Here is an 18,205-nt window from a genome sequence, read left to right on the forward strand (position 1 = left end):
CAGGCAGAAAGGATTAGTTAATTTAGCATCATACAAGGTGGGTCCAAAGTCCTGTTCGTGCTCTGTACTGTTCCACATCCTATGAAAATGCTAACTGTATTGTGGTCAGTATTACTGTAAAGGCAAATACAAGATATTCTACAGATGCTGGAAATCCAGAGCAATATATACAAAATGCTGGAGGAACTCAGCAGGTCAGGTAGCATCTATGGAAAGGAATAAAAAGAGTCACCATTTTGGGCTGAGACCCTTAAAACATAATTTCTTTCCATAGATGCTGCCTGACCTGTTGATTTCCTCCAGTGTTGTGTTAATCTGGATATCCAGCTTCTGGAAAATCTCGTGTTTACCAAGTAGAAAATGACCTCCGATACCCCAGGGCAAACGTTGTCAGAGGAGGCTCTAGACACGATAGCCTGTCTATCATGGATATCAAACCCATGTACTGGATTGCAAAGATAATGTCATAGATGAGAGGCTCAAAGAACTTGGACTATACTTCAGCGTATGGAGGCTTGCAGATGATTTGATCAGTTTCTACAATGATGAGATATTTGAACAAGGAGTTTGTTTCAATGAGAGAGATTAGGTAAAACCTGGACAGAGGTAGGGGATGTCACAAGTGTAAGTTATATGAAGACAGAACACGATTAGACTTGTGGGAGGTGGTAACTTTCATTTTAATATATGTATAACTATTTGTGGGACAAACTGGTAATTCACCAAATTTTTTCAAGCCAGAGCCATTTCAGGCTGTTACACCTTGTTTGAAGTGACGAGAGATTGGAAGGATAGGGTTAAAAGGTTAAAGAAAATAAATTATTTTCTTCTCTCCTCACCCCACCTTCTCTCCAGTTTGGTTTTTATCCATTCTCTTTTTAGATAAAAATCTAGAAGCATGTCCCACCAGGCTCAAGAACAGCTTTTATCCTACTGTTACAAGACCAACTGAAGAACAATATACACAGTTATTGTTATTGGCATCACATCCTCCACCTAAAGGTCAAGATGTGCAAGGAAACAGCATCTTGGACAAATTTCCAAATCACACCCTACCCCAGCTTGGAATTTATGGCTATGGAGAACTCCATGTCCAGCAGTATTGTGAAGAATTCTTTTGAGTTAGAGATAGCTCACTAATACTTTTGTTGAGAGCAGTCAGGCGTGGAAACAAATGTTAGCCTTGCTGGCATCACCACCCTTCAAAAACATCACAGAAGCCCACACGTGTCAGGATGATGCACAAGTTCTCAAACTACTGGAAAGCTTCCAGCTGTAGGAAGCATATCTAATTCTGCTACCAGCTCCTGACCAATAGACCACAACAAGCAAGAGGCAGCAATAGCAATAAGGATCCAGTTGCAGAGTATTGCAAGAAACAGCAGGGAGTTGTGAACACATCTCGTAACGTCACAGGAACCAACCTCCCCTCTATGCACGGTCCAAACTTCTCACTGCCTTGGTTAAGCAGCCAGCATAACCAAAGGCTCCACCCACCAAAGACATTCTCTCTTCTCCTCTTTCCCATCAGGCAGAAGAAACAAAAGCCTGAAAACACGTTGTTGTAATGTGAGTATTATTAAAAGTAAGTTAATACTAATTGGGAAGCTGTTGGTAGCAAGAGGCGGGATCCGGGGTTGGCGGGGTCTTTACTTCTACTCTTTTTACTCTCAGTATGCATTGTATATAGTTCCTCCACCCATGCCACACGAGGTACCTGGAAGCCTCTGTATTGTAAATATCATTTGCCGTCCCAGATAAAGATGCTCTTTTGGCCATCAAGTTGTCGAGTGGTCTTTTTGTGAAGTAGAAGTTACCACACACGTACTACCAGGCTCAAGGATAGCTTCTATATGGGATCACTGTTATCATTCTTGAACGCAGCTCTTATAAGACCTCTCAATCCACCTCATTATGATCTCACACTTTATTGTTCACCTATACATTGCTCTTTTTTGGGTCACTTTTACACATTTTTCTGAACAAACATTTCACCGTAACTTGGCACATGTGACAATAACAAACTTATACCAATTTTCTTCCTTTTCTCAGGATATTTCACAGGCGTAGGGAGAAGTTCTGATACACATGACATCACTCACATAGGCCTGACCATAGCCCACTATTTGGTCATTCCAAACCATTTTTTTAAAAAAATGTTTATCCAGTTATACTTTTAATATCTCTCCAGGACAGCATCTCTGATAATGCAGCACCACTTCAAAAGTGTATTGCAAACAGATCTTTGGTGGTTTAAGTTACTTGTTTAAACCAGGCTTTGAAATGGCCCTGCACCCAGTTTCAATTCCTGTGTGTGTGTGGCACAGCAATTTCTGGTTTCCTCTGGTTTATCGGCAGCAGCACATGACACATTCAAGCCTAAACATAGGCTGATCTAAAGCAGGTTTATTCATCCAGAAGAGTAAGTGTGCAAGCTCTTCTGTACCAGTTGACCCAAACATCAGAGGGTGAATCTGGAACTATGTTGGTCTATCCAAGTATGGAATCACACATTTTCAGAAAAAAAAATTAGAAAGTCGGTAAATTATTTTTTTTAAAAAAAGAAAGAATATCAGTTTCCCCCAATGGCAAATTTTTGAGCCATTCAAGTACCAAAACACCTTTTAAAAAAAAAGCAGTGCAGTTGATATTCTTCTCATTTTATTCAGCCGCAGGCATTGGTAGGTTCAATATTTAGAGTTATTAACTGGAGATAAATCCTTGGTCTTTAGGATAGGGTTAAGCTCAGCTGCGATGCCCTCCAGGGTTAAAGAGTCAACAAATCAGTAGCATAGATTTAAAGTTCAAAGTAAAATTTATCAATGTTGATGTCATTATATACGACCCTGAGATTCATTTTCTTGCTGGCATTTATAGCAGAACAAAGAATAATAGAATGCGTGAATAACTACACACCGTGTGCGAAACAAGATTAACTGTGCAAGTACAAATAAAAATAATAAACAAGTACATAGATAATACAGAGAACATAAGTTGTGGAGTTCTTAAAAGCAAATCCACATGTTGTGGAATCAGTTCAGAGTGTGGCGAGTGAAGTTACCTAGACTGGTTCAGGTATCATGGACAGCACAGAAACAAACCCTTTGGCCCATCGAATCCACGCTGAAACCATTTAAAATGCCTACTTTCATCAACCTGCACTGGGATCATAGCCCTCCATACCCCCACTATCCACGTACCTATTGAAACTTCTCTGAAACAATGAAATCAAGCTTGTATTCACCACTTGCACTGGCAGCTCGTTCCAGACTCACATGACCCTCTGAGTGAAGTTTCTCCTCATATTCCCCTTAAATTCTTAACCCAAGACCTCTAGTTGAAGAATCACACAGTCTCAGTGGAAAAAGCCTGCTTGCATTTACCTCATCCATACCCCTCATAATTCTGTACACCTCTATCAAATCTCCCCTCAATCTTCTATGTCCTAAGGAATACAGTCCTAACCTATTCAATCTTTTCTTACAACTCAGATCCTGCGGATCTGGCAACAACCATATAAATTTTCTCTGTACTTTTCAACCTTATTTACATCTTTCCTGGAGATGGGTGACCAAAATAGCACACAATACTTCAAATTAGGCCTCACCAATATCTTATACAACTTCAATAAAACATCCCATCTACTGTACTCAATACATTGATTTATGAAGAGCAATGTGCCAAAAATTTTCTTCACTACCCTATCTACCTGTGACACCACCTTTAATGAATTATGGACCTATATTCCTAAATCCCTTTGTTCTACCACACTCCTCGGTGCCCTACCCTCGTTGATCCTGCTGAAGTGCAACACCTCATACTTGTCTGCATTAAATTCCATCTGCCATTTTCCAGCCCAGTTTTTTCCAGCTGATGCACATCCCTCTGCAAGCCATGACAGCCATCTTCACTGTCCACTACACCCCCAATCTTGGTGTCATTCATAAACTTGCAGATCCAGTTAACCGCATTATCACCCAGATCACTGATATAGATGGCAAATAAAGGACCCAGCACTGATCGCTGCAGCACACCACTAGTCACAGGTCTTCAGTCAGAGGCAATCTACTACTACTCTCTGGCTTCTCGCACAAAGCAAATGTCTAATCCAATTCACCACCTCATCTTGAATGCTGAGCGACCGAACCTTCTTGACCGCCCTTCCATACAGGACCTTGTTAAATGCCTTACTGAAATCCATATAACATCCACTACCTGCCTTCAGCCACTTTCCTGGTAACTTTATCAAAAAGATCTAAGGTTCATTAGACATCACTTACCAGACACAAAGCCATACTGACCATCCTTATCAATTCATGTCCATCCAAGTACATGATATACTGAGTCCCTTAGAATACCTTCCAATAACTTTCCAACAATTGATGTCAAGACTCACTGGTCTATAACTTCCTGATTCTGTTTAGAGCTTTTCTTAAATAGCAGAATAGCACTGGCTATCCTCCAATCCTCTGGTACCTTATCTATCGTTAAGGATGATTTAAATATCTCTGCTGGGGTCCTGGGAATTTCTGCACTTGGGTCTGAGGGAACACCTTGCTAGGCCATGGGAATTTATCCACCCTGATTTGCCTCAGGATAGCAAACAGCTCCTCCTCTGTAATCTGTACAGAGTCAATGAAGTTGATGCCACTTTGCCTCACTGCTATAGACTGTGTCCATTTCCTGAGTAAATACAGATGCAGAAGAAAAAAACTTTTCTGTTTTGGCTCCACACATGGATCATTCTGGTCTTCCAGAGGACCAATTTTGTCCCTTGCAATTTTGTTCCTTTTGCTCTTAACATATCTGTGGAATGCCTTAGGATTCTCCTTCACCTTGTCTGCTAGAGCAACTTCATACCTTCTTTCAGCCCTGCTGATTTCCGTTTTAAGTGTTATTTTGCATTTCTTATACTTCATAAGCACCTCATTTGTTCCTACTTGCCTATACCTACTAATGCACCTTTTTTTTCTTAACCAGGGTCTCAATATTTCTTGAAAACCAAAGTTCCCTATACTTGTCATCTTTACCTTTTACTCTGACAGGCACATACAATCTTTGTACTCTCAAAACTTCACTTCTGAAGGCTTCCCTCTTGCCAAGTACACCTTTATCAGGAAGCAGCCTGTCCCAGTCCACACTTGCCAGATCTTTACTGACACCATCAAAATTGGCCCCTTTCCAATTTAGAATCTCAACCCATGGACCAGACCTATCTTTTTGCATATTTACTTTGAAAGTAATGGCATCGTGGTCACTAGATGCAAAGTGCTCCCTACACAAAATTTCTGTCACCTGCCCTAATCGCAGATCCAGTATCACATTCCTTATCATTGGGACTTCTATATATTGATAAAGGAAACTTTCCTCAACACATTTGACAAACTACATCCCATCTAGTATGGAATTCCCAGTCAATATGTGGAAAGTTAAAACCACCTACTATAACAAATATATATGTATTGAATATTGATCTGTCAGTCCTGCCCCTCCTGCAACCAAGTCTCACTAACGGCTACATCATCATAATTCCTGCACCTTAGGTGTAACTACCTCTCTACATGTCCTATCTATAACCCCTTCCGTCTCCTGAATGATCCAAAGTTCATCCAGTTCCAGCTCCAACTCCTTAACACAGATTGTTAGAAACTGCAGTTGAATGCAGTTCTCACAGGTGTAGTCAACAGGACACTGGACATTTCCCTGCCTTCCCACATCCTTCAAGAGCAGCATTCAACTATCCTACCTGGCTTGTCTATTGCTCAGCTAGATGTAAAGAAGAGGTGAAAGAAACTATCCACAGCTTTTCTTTTTTGCCCTCTTTGACTGAAGCCTTTTCACTGAAACTTTGGAGCTAGCACCTCAAAATCTCCACTCTCCATTTGCTTCCACCTTCCTTCAATTTGTTCTTGCTAATCAATCCCGAATGCTGATTAGCCACTGGTCAAAGCTCCCCAAAAAAAACCTGAGTAACTGCCTTTAAAACTCGGATACTCAGTCAGTGAATCTGAGTGAATTCCATTCTCTCAAGCTTCTGATCTCTCCAATTGATCACTGGTTAAAGCTCAAGAGCCTGATGTTTAACAGATTAAAATTGTTCCTGAATCCAGTAGTGGTGGACCCAAGGCTCCTGTCCAATAGCAGAAGCAAAAAGACAGCATGGTCTGAAAGCTGGGAGTCCTTGATGATGGATGCTCCTTGTACATGTGGTCAACAGTAGAAATTGCTTTTCCTGTGATGGACTGCGCCGTGTCACTTTACAATTCCAGTTTTCACTCATTAGGGTTCAATTCCCACCCCCACTGTTTGTATGGAGTTTGCATGTTTTCCCCATGACCACGTGGGTTTCCCCTGAGTGCCCAGTTTCCCTTCACATTCAAAATACATGCAGTTTAACAAGTTGTGGACATGCTTTGTTGGCACTGGAAGTGTGGCAAAACTTAGGGGATGCCCAGCACAATCTTCACTGATCTGATTTGACATAAACAACGTATTTCACTGTATGTTTTGACATACAGATGACAATTAAGCTATTCCTTAAAAGCCTACATGTAAATAATGAATGTGCAAAGTAGCTGAATACCCATGTAGCTTGTGGAAACATCAACAGTAAGCTTGTGTTTTGGGGAGAAAGAAAATTGGATGAGAATTGGTTTGTCAGCATTCCAATTCAAAAGCATAGTCCTGTGCTAAATATACAATTACACTGGTAACAGCCAACTTCTTGGTCCTGTTAGGCCACAAAATCCTAGAAGCTCATAGCTCATAGAAACTGAACTGGAGTTCTACAGGTGCAGGTCTGACATTAGGAATCCTCACCTCCAAATTCCTTGGTCTTACTCTAATATACAGACTGTTCTTAGGGAGACACAAATGAACATCAAATGCTATTGACAGGGTGAAAGATGCCCTTTGTTCTACCCAAATCTGTTACTCTGCCAGAACATTGAGACATCCTTTAAGGAATGTTGCTGACTGGCACATATCAGGCTGCAGGAGTATGTGCTGAGGGACGCACTGAAAGTTCGTGCCGCCACCACAAGGGCTTGGTGGAGAAGGACCAAAGTGTAGGGTTCTTCCACTATTGGAGTGGGAGGGGCTAGTTCAGGGAGGAAGTCCCTCAACTACTGCAATTGCATACTACCCCAGGGACAACATCAGTGGCAACAGTACCATTAGTTTTAAGAAATGTACTTCAACGCTGTGTAACATATCCTACAAATATAAAAAAGAACCCAAGCAAGGTTTATTCTTGTAAATAATTTTGAATTATGAAGAGTTTATTTTGGTTAAAGATAACTAAAAGACCCAATTCAGAAACATGTTGGAAAACGCGCCACTTGCCTGGATGAGTGTACCACCCTGACTTGGAAATGTATCACCATTCTTTCACCATCATAGGGTCAAAATCCCTGAACTCGCTTCCCAACACCATTGAGTGGATAACTACACCTCAAGGACACCAGTGGTTCAAGAGGCAGCTCACCACTTCCTTCTCAGTTAGGGTTGAATAATTAGTTTTCGGCTACAAACTAATGCATGTTTTTTGTGTTGGCCTTCAGAAAACAAGGAGTTCTCACCATCTTTAACATTCTTTAGAACTGAATCTGCAATAGCAGATCAAGGCAGAACCCCACCAATATGTTCACAGGGTAATTATGATGGGCCTTGCTGGAGATACCCACAATCCATTACTGAGAGAAATGTGGCACAGATACCTACTGTACTTGTAAAAAAATGCACTTCAGCCACTAAAGGAAGACATGCATGACGAATAAGGCAAGATAATAAATGTGGTTTCTACACGTTTCCGCTTCTAGCAGTTGAACAAGTTTTCATTTTGAAAGGAGTTTGAAAAAATGCAAAGGCATGTATTATATTAACAGTTGTAAACCATGTAACCACATCCTTAGTTAGTCGATTGAAGAAAGATGGACAATTTTGTACTTCAGAAATGTAATTTTTGGTCATACACTAGGAACTTGAATTGTACACAATTCAAGCATTCAGCTGAACATTTGTGCCAGCGTTTAATGCTTCACACAGACCTCCACCCTCTTAAACCTAAATAAGCGATTTTATTTCTCCCTCATATTCTTGTCCTCCTAATACACATCCGTTCTTCTTCACGCAGGAAAGCATTCAACATTCTAATGAAAAGAGATTTGTCCAAACTCCCTGAAGCCCCAATAAGTCTGCTGCATAATTTTTCAAACTGATTCATAAAAGTGCTGCTTTCACCAGTTCTGCTCTTTTCTCATGCCAAAATGAAAATAAAGAAACAATCTGCATTTATAAAGTGTCTTTCATAACCTTGGGATACTTCTACACTCACAAATATATACAGATGTACCATGGAGTGCATTTTAACTGGCTGCGTCACTATCTGGTATGGGGGTTATGGGGGCAGTGGTTGGTGGCTACTGCATAGGTTCAAAATAAGCTGCAGAGTGTTGTAAACGCAGTCAGCTCCATCATGGGCACTAGCCTTCATAGTACCCAGGACATCTTCAAGGAGCGATGCCTTAGAAAGGTGGCGTCCATCATTAAGGAACCCCAACACCCAGATCATGTCTTGTTCTCATTGCTACCATCAACGTTATGGTACAGGAGTCTGAAGGCACTCACTCAACAATTCAGAAACAGCTCCTTCCCTTCTGCCATCCAATTTCTGAATGGACATTGAACCATATACATATACTACCTCACTACATTTTTTTTCGTATTTGTTTTTGCGCTACTTATTTACGTGTAAACTATTGTAAACATGTAAACAGCATTGTACTGCTGCTGTAAAGAATAAATTTCATGACACGTTGTGATTCTAAACCTGATTCTGATATCCTAAAGCACTTGCAATCCAATGAAATATTAGAAAATTGGCTGGATGCTGCATACACGGAATATTCACACGAACAACTAAAGTAAAAGACTCAGAAATCAGTTTGAGAATAAGTATTCTTCAGAGTTACGGAAAGAACATCCCCGGCCTTATTCATATAATATTCTGGTGCCTTCAACCTCCACTTCTTGAAGCATAGAGAATGAGACACTACCTCACAGAATTTTATAAAATCGTGAGAGGTAGACAAACCGTTGCCTTTTCCTCAGGGTTGGGGAGTCCAGAACTAGAGGGCACAGATACAAACTAAGGGAGAAATGAGACCCAAAAGGAAACATCCTTACACAGAGTTGTCAGAGGGAGAGGTTGAGGCTGGTACAAATGCAACATTGGACAGGACATATGACATATAGACAGGTTCATAGAGGGAGAAATGTGCAGGAACTGGAAGGGAGGATGCTGTGGCTGGTATGGACCAGTTGTGCCATAGGGCCTGTTTCCACACTATTACTCTATAGGGAAAACGTTAAAAGTATATTCTTAAGATTGCTCAAAATAATAAAGCATTTCATCATTCTGACACCAAATATCAACCTTTATGATTTGCTTGAGCAAATCATGTTCTGACTCAGACAGGAGTAGCATTCACCGAGCCAGACACTAACTCACCACATTCAAAAGAGCAGTATCTGTAATCCAAGTCAAATTAGCTGGTGGGTGGGGGGGGGGGGGAGGGGCGCAGAAATTCTGCCTCAAGAAACCTGCATCCATTATCAAGGATCCCTCACTCTCTTTTTTCACTGCTGCCATCAGATGGGAGCCTTAGGTCCCACACCACCAGGTTCAGCAACAGTTATTATCCCTCATCCATCAGGCTCCTGAGCCAGTGTGGATAACTTCACTCACCACAACACTGAAATGATTCCACAACCTATCGTCTATGTTCAAGGACACTACGGCTCATGGTCTCAATTATTTATTTACTATTTGATTTTTTAAAATTTGCACTATGTCTTCTTTTGCACATTGGTTGTTTGCCTGTCTTTGCTTGTGTGCAAATTTTCATTGATACTATTGTTTTTTTGGATTTACTGCAAATGCCCGCGAGAAAATGAATTTCACGGTTGTATGTGGTACTACGTACGTACTTCGATAATAAATTTACTTTGAACTTTGAAGCTGGCACAGAAACAGCAAAGTAAGAACCTTTCAACACACAAAAAGGCAGTACTGTATTTCAAAACACCATAGGCAACTGATGGCCTATCATAGGCAGCTGCATTGCTTTTGCTGCAATCCTGCAATATAGTTTGACATGCACACTTCCCCTTTTCTTCCTACTTGCTTATTCTTGTAACCTCCTCCCCCCCCAAGATTCCTTCTCACTGACTATCAGCAAATAACTGCTTTTGAAACTGTTTCCCTTTCTGCCTCCATATTTCTCCAGTTCACAATGAAAACTAGCCCTCATTCAGTCTCACTGACTCATTTTGCCAGCTCTAGTACAGACAGCCAAGTGCAACAGGGCCTCACCCAATATTCACAACCCTGGAGAGGGACAGTGAAGTCCACAATGACATCCTCAGTTGTGAAACTGCCCTTACTTGAACTCTTCTGCAAGCTGGGGCTCCCAAGACAGCTTCTCTCCCAAGCAACAAACAAAATTCTGTACAAGCTCAGCAAGTCAGGGAGCATCCATGGAAATGAATAAATAGTTAATTTTTATAACCATATAACAATTACAGCACGGAAACAGGCCATCTCGGCCCTTCTAGTCCGTGTCGAACGCTTACTCTCACCCAGTCCCACCTACCTGCACTCAGCCCAATAACCCTCCATTCCTTTCCTGTCCATATACCCATCCAATACCTAACCTATTTTGAGCTGAGACCCTTCATTAAGGCTGGAAAGAAAGGGTGAGGACATCAGAATTTATTATTTTTTTTTAAAGTGGTGGTGAGGACGGGAAAGAGCACTAACTAGAAGATGATAGTGAATTCAGATGGGTGGAGAAGGAGGACTCGAAAAGGAGAGGGGAGTGGACCATGGGAGAACCTGGGGGAGGTGATAGACAACGGGAGGAGGTAAATGACCACTGTGAGCAATAGGAAGAGGAGGAAGGGAGAGGGTTTTTTTTAAACCAGAAGGAGAAATCCATGTTCATGCCATCAGGTTGGAGGCCACCCAGACAGAATACAAGATGTTGCTCCTCCAACTGAGAGTAGCCTCATCATGGGAAAAGAGGTGGCCATAGACCAAATTGTCAAAACTGGAATGGGGATAGGAATTAAAGTGGCTGAGCCCTGGAAATTCTGCTTTTGGCAGGTGGAACAAAGATGCAAGACAAAATATTCCCCTAATTTATGATGGGTTTCACCAATGTAAAGGCCACTTTGGGAGTGCTGAATATAACAGATGATCCCAATAGATTTGCAAGTAAAATGTGGCCTCACCTGGCAGCACTGTTTGGGGCCCTGAATGGAGGTAAGGGCAGGAATAGTACTTCTGACACTTGCAGCAGTTTGTGCCAGGAAGCTGTTGTTATGAGACTACTGAAAGATTCCCTAGTAGTTGGACTCTGGACCTCTAATACATTCAGATTTATCACATGTAGAAAACATACAGTGGAGTACCATAGGGGTCGGTGTTGGAACCACTGCTTTTTACGATGCCAGTGATTTGAACTATGGGATTAATGGATCTGTGGCTAAATTTGCCGATGATCCAAAGATAGATGGAGGAGTGGATAGTGTTGAGGAAACAGAGAGCCTGCAGAGAGACTTAGATAGTTTAGGGGAATAGGCAAAGAAGTGGCAAATGAAATACAATGTTAGAAAGTATACGGTCATGCACTTTGGTGGAAGAAATAAATGGACAGACTATTATTTAGATGGGGAGAGAATTCAAAATGAGGAGATGCAAAGGGACTTGGGAGTTCTTGTGCAGGAAATCCTAAAAGTTAACATCCAGGCTGAGTTGGTGGTGCAGAAGGCAAATGCACTGTTGGCATTCATTTCTAGAGGTATAGAATACAAGAGCAGGGATGTGATGTTGAGGCTCTATAAGGCACTCATGAAACCACACCTGAAGTATTGTATGCAGTTTTGGGCTCCTTATTACTGACGCTGGAGAGGGTTCAGAGAAGATTCACCAGAATAATTCTAGGAATAGGGTTACTGTATGAGGAATATCTGGCATCTCTTGGGCTGTATTCCCTGGAATTCAGGAGAATGGGGGAAAGGGGGATCTCATTGAAACATTCCAAATATTAAAAGCCCTGAACATATTAGATATGGCAAAGTTACCTCCAATGGTAGGGGAGTCTAGGACAAGAGGGCATAACTTCAGGTTGAAGGATGTCCATTTAGAACAGGGATGCAGAGAAATTACTTAAGTCAGAGGGTGGTAAATCTGTGGAATTTGTTGCCACGAGCAGCTGTGGAGGCCAAGTCAGTGGGTGCATTTAAGGCAGAAATAGATAGGCTCTTGATTAGCAAGGGCATCAAAGCATATGGGGAGAAAGCAGGGCAGCAGGGATGAGGAAGTATTGGAACAGCCCACGATTAAGTGGCAGAGCAGACTCGATGGGCCAAATAGCCTACTTCTGCTCCTATATCTTATGGTCTTAAATGCATCTGCAACACACAAAATGCTGGAGGAACTCAGGAGGATTTCCAGCATCTGCAAATTTTCTCTTGTTAGTGAAGTGTGTCTTTTACATTAACAAACATCTCAAGGATGTGCTGGAGGCAGCTCATAAGTGTCACCACACATTCCAGTTCCAAACTGGCATGTCCACAATGTTCAGCAGAACAACACAATTATTCTGTAATTGTTTTATCTTTTACTCCCTCAATGCACTGCTGTAATGAGAAGATCCGTATGGTCAGAATGGAAGACAAGTTTTCACTCTATTTCAGTACACGTGACAATGATAAACCAATTTACCAATTGTACCAGAATTCTGTCACCCAAGTTTTGCATGTGATTAGGCCTATACTCAATGATGGCAGGCAGCACTCACCATGAAGTTTACACTTAGTCAACAATTTCTTAATCAGACCCTTGGCATTACTAACAGGACAGAGAGCTCACTGATACAAATGCATCATAAAAAATTGGACCTTTAAAGCTGCAGTACTGTGTGTACTTAACCCTACCAGAAAATCTTCAGAGCACTGTTCAGAAAATGCAGGAAATATACGTTCATTTGTCAGACAGTTCTGATGACAAGGATCTAATTTTGGACATCCTGAAATTTTACTCTCAGAACAGCTTATGATTAGGTTAATTAGTTAAGCACAATTTTATGGGCTGACAGGCCTATACCTGTACTGTACTCTATGAAATGTTATCAATTCAAACTTTAACTATAACATATACTAATATCTTCTCAATTGTGCCAAAAACCTTTGCATACCAAACCACATTCAGCTCAATCTGATTAATGATTTTTACACTTTCCTTTTATGGATACAGAATCTGAACACCTGACATGAGCATGAAGTAGTGTTTCTCTAACGGACACCCTTCATGGCCAGGCAGTGGGGTGAGGCAACACTTGTCTGGTCTCAACCTCATCTACACTATTGTAGACAGAATTCCCTCTACTTGTTATCTCCTGCATTTGCCACCATCCCCATACCAGTATTTAACCTTAAATTTCTATACCTCATTCACACGATCTAAAGTAGTGGTCGCCAGCCCGTTGATCGCGATCGACTGGTTGACCTTTGAGACTTTCCCAGCAGAGCCTGAAAAAAAAATGAAGAATAAATACACAAATACTGTTCAGAGATTGTCACTGGGTTGCGGGGTTTTAGTTCCTTTCTTTCTGCCCAGTGTGCATGCATGTAGCTCCCCCGCACGACACAGTGTACTTCAGTGGTCCCCAACCACCGGGCCGTGAGGAAACAATATGAGTCAACTGCACCTTTCCTCATTCCCTGTCATGCCCACTGTTGAACTTGAACCCACGCGAGGTCATTACGCACACGAAGTCATTACTCACACAAGGTAATCAGTTGCCTAAACTCAGTGATATCCTCGCACCAGGATCACTGGTTGGCCTTGCGCGGCCAGCAAGAGGTGCCGATGCTACCGGCCTGGAGTGCGGACAGATGGGTACCACCTCTAAACCTGTTTAGCACACCAAATGTTAGTAGGGAACCCGGTGCTAAAATATTTGCAGACAACCGAATCCAGGCTCAGGGTTTTGTAAGTAGCAGAGAAGATACCTCGCTGCAATCTACTGAAGCAAACTTTTGTCAGCCAATAGATCCTACAAGGAGGGCAGGGACGCACCCTGTCACACTCCTCGCTCGGTCAGTCGCTCTGTCCGGACTGCGACACCCGCGGCCCCAGCACAGGGACCTCTGGCCCTTGCCTTGTCCTCTCACCCCACTCATGACCAACCGCACCTGGCCAAGGCGTCTGGCGGCGGGCGGGCGGGCGGGAGGCTGCAGTTCAGGCCAGGAGGTTGTCTAATGAGGCAATGAAGCCCTCAATACTGCTTTGGCACCTTGAGCACAAGCACCCTGTGCTTAAAGACAAACCCCATGAGTTTTGTGAGCGGAAAAAACGTGAGCAAGCAGGACAGAAGCTAAGTGCCGAGAGCCACGAAAACTAAATTGCGGAATAGACTGGACATAAGGAACCTGCTTCGAGTACCGCTGTATTCCGGTTGTGTTTAACACCCCCCCCATCAGCCAGTCCACAAGAATATTGTCAATATTAAACTGGTCTTTGGTGCAATAAAGGGTAGGTACCCCTGGTGTTTATACATTATGTCTACTTCCGGGTTGCGGGGCTTTATTTCCAGTCTTTTCTGCCCCAGAGTGCATGCGTGCAACTAATCGATCTGGGGTCGATCTTGCCTTTCACTAAGGCCGAGCGAGGGATCTTGGGCTTAAGAGGGTTGGTGACCACTAATCTAAAGGATACATCCAATAGTTTGAGATCATCAGCAGGGGTTTTCCAACACCCAATGCTAGACATCTTCAGTCCCTGTTGAAAAATCTATTCTTAGTACACCTATTTCCCTGGCAATAGTCCAAGAACAAACCAGACTGCGCACAATATCGGGTGTCACATTTGGCAAAGTGATCTTCAGACTGAAGAATGATTTATACTTCTGCGTAGTAGCCTGCGCCGTAGCCTTCGTAAGTGGCCTGTGCCATTGTGAGCATTTATACCTGTGTGCTGGTGTGTCTGCGTCGCTCTGCAATTCACCGCCAAAGTGCTAGTTGGCCATGGGGTTTCTATGCCACTGTGTAGTTACTTCATGTATGGAGTGCATCATTTTGGAGTTGGAACTAATAAATGTTGAACAAGGGTTACTTTTATTGAAATTATTGTAACGCAGAAAAGAGAGAAGACGTTGGAGAAGATGGCATGTACAACCATTGAACGGTTTGAAGCAGAAGGAGGGTGAATTTTCTGTGCTTGTCCGGCCACTGAGAGACACGGACGAGGAAATGCATTTCAAATATTTTCGGGTGTCGACAGGTAGATTCGATGATTTGGTTCATCGTCTCCAACCATTTATTTCGCATCAGTGTACCTATAGACTATGCCTATAGACAAGAGGAAATGCAATGCTACCAAGCGAACCAATCACAGTTGTTGTGGTCTGCATCGCCGCAACACGCAGTTACATTTTTGGAGAGGTGCGCGTCAGGCTATGGCGTAGGGTACAGCGTAGGTTATGCAGCTACGCCATACCTACGGCATTCATTTGAAGCAGAAGTAGAAATCAGCCTTGACTCTCACACCACCACTAAACTAACCATAGAAGAGTATCTGTCACCTACTGAAACGTTCACCATTTCATGGTTAATGCCAGACATCATGTCCCTCACAAACCTCCCTTGTTGTACCCTCTATAAACTGAATCTTCCACCACTCATTAATCCTTTGCCAAGTTGTATTTACCCTCGGCCTCTTGTCCAAGCTCACAGCAGCACCTTAACTCTGAAACATTCAGCCTCATTTTCAAATACCTCTACAGTCACACCCATCCTTGTAAACACCAACAGTCATGCAGCCTTTGTATCTGTGTCCAATCAGCCGAGTTTCTTCACTCCACCACTACCAAGCCATTCCTCCCTAAACCTCGCTGCCTCTTGGCTTTCAAACTGTATTTTCACCAAATGTTGTAGAAAACATAAAATGCCTTGGGACATTGCAAAGGTACGATACAAATAGTCTCAGCTGAGAGCAGGACCTGCAGACATTCAGTTCAAGCCTGCTTTTTTAAATACGAGACCAAAGGATAAAGCTGAGCTTTATTTGTTGCGTGCACGTCAAAACATTGAAACATACAGAGTCGCTTGCATCTGGGGGCAGCACAAAGGTGTTGCAGCAACATAGCACACACACAATTTACTAACTGTATGTCTTTGGCATGTGGGAGGGAGCTCATAAGGTCATGAGCAGAAACTCCTTGGTGAAATCGTTTTATTTTCACTCCCGATCGCTTCTGGGATCTTCAAGTCGGATTGCTTGAATCCGCAATGAATAAAACAATGCTGAATTGTCTTACTGTTCATTGCTTGCCAATTATCAACAACATCAAAAAAAATCACTGCTTTATAAACAAACACACACAACTGATTGCTCTAATAATTGTGTGGTGTCTGGAGGAGCAACACTTTATATTCCACCTAGGTAGCCTCTAATCTGATGGCAAGAATATTCATTTCTCTTTCCAGGTTAAAAATCTTTTACTCCTCCTCCCTTCTTCTATTCCCCTTCTGGCCTTTTACCTCTTCTCACCTGCCTATCACTTCCCCCAGGATCCCTCCTCCTTCCCTTTCTCCTATGGTCCACTCTCCTCTCCCATCAGATACCTCCTTCAGACATTTACCTTTCCCACCCACCTGGCTTCACCCATCACCTTCAGATGGCCCCCTTCCCACACCTCTTTATTCTGTCATCTTCCCCCTTCCACTTCAGTCCTGAAGAAAGGTCTCAGCCTGAAACGTCGACTATTTATTCATTTCCATAGATGAAGCCTGACCAGGTTTTTTGTACTGTTGTTTTTAGATTGAGTATCTGCAGACTTTCTCATGTTAATAAATACCCCAACTACTTTTTTTTTTGCTTATTCAATCGCAAAGAATATCACAGTCCAGATCCCAATCTTGCGTATTTTACAGCAGCAGGGAGATACAGGATGTCACTAGTCAGTAACCAAAGGCAGCAACTCAGTTTCCCTTACCCAGTACAAAAGGCAAACTGTGACATACTAACCACTTTAGCACAAAGCAGAGACTACGCCTGGAATGTCACAATCTGAATGGAAATTATTTACACTGGGTGGCCTAAGCTCCAATAAAACAACATCTATCCATTAACATCACACACCAACTCTAAACGCTGAACAAAAAAACCAACTGCATACACTTTTCCACGTAAATCGTGTAGCAACATGACTTCTTATCTATTGTTCTCATATTTCTTCAATTACTCATTTTTAAATTGCATTTAATTGCATTGCCTCAGTAACAATCTCTCCTCCCATACAGATATTAGAACAGTCAAAGTAAATTTATCAAGATTCATTTATCAAAGAATGTATAAATTATACCTTGAGATTTGCTTGATCACAGGTAATCACAAAGCAAGAAACCCAAAAGAGCTCCATTAAAGAAAAAAATGCAATGCAACAGCAGCAATCCAGACCAAACTTAAGTCCTCAGATCTAAACCCTGGAGCAGCCCAGAGGAAGCCCAAACCCTTGCTTATCAGTTCATATAATAGCAGACACAAAGCACAGCAGCTGGGACAGTCTTCATAGTCTCCTAGCCATAGAGAAAGGGGTGACCATCGTGGAGAGCAAATGAAATCGGCTCTCGCCCCAGTCAACACCCAGTCTTTTCTGTCTATCTGGGCCGGCATTTGAACTGACTCGATGACAGAACAGCAAAAGGTTCTGCACCCTGAAGACAAGAGCGGAGATCGCAGACAGTAAGCGAAATCGGTTCTCACCTCCAATCTGCGCCCATTTTTAAATTGTCTAAACAACAAATCATACCTCACAGCAGAACCCAGCTGCAGAGAAAAGCTCTCGGCCTAGACCATGCTGTCCAGTAACATTCTGGGCACAGATTTCGCCATCCTGCAACTCAAAGTATGCATACATCATCATATACTATCCTGATGAAATTCATTTTCTTGCAGGCATTTATAGGAAAATAGCAAAATAGAATTTATGAAAAATGTACATAATGACTGACCAATATGCAAAATAGGGTGGTGGGGTGGAGATATGCCTCTACCAAAGGAGGTGTAACATACTCGTTCCCTCCGCTAACCTGCTGGTCACTCTTGGGCAAAGTGCAGCACCCAAGCCAAATCAAT

General features: G+C 42.4%; 2 protein-coding genes across 3 annotated transcripts in view; one reads left to right on the plus strand and one right to left on the minus strand.

Moving 5' to 3' along the window:
* Window positions 1–18,205, minus strand: part of crlf3 (cytokine receptor-like factor 3) — a 67,907-nt gene that overhangs the window by 43,434 nt on the left and 6,268 nt on the right. For both annotated transcript variants that reach the window (XM_059948222.1, XM_059948223.1), the window contains one exon: window positions 13,514–13,596. The gene's annotated coding sequence lies outside the window, so the exon portion shown is untranslated. The remainder of the gene's footprint in view (window positions 1–13,513; window positions 13,597–18,205) is intronic.
* Window positions 949–18,205, plus strand: part of atad5a (ATPase family AAA domain containing 5a) — a 90,447-nt gene continuing 73,190 nt past the window's right edge. Inside the window, exon 1 of the mRNA XM_059948215.1 lies at window positions 949–1,569. The gene's annotated coding sequence lies outside the window, so the exon portion shown is untranslated. The remainder of the gene's footprint in view (window positions 1,570–18,205) is intronic.

This window comes from Hypanus sabinus, chromosome 23 (genome assembly GCF_030144855.1).
Source record: "Hypanus sabinus isolate sHypSab1 chromosome 23, sHypSab1.hap1, whole genome shotgun sequence".
NCBI classification, from domain to species: Eukaryota; Metazoa; Chordata; class Chondrichthyes; order Myliobatiformes; family Dasyatidae; genus Hypanus; species Hypanus sabinus.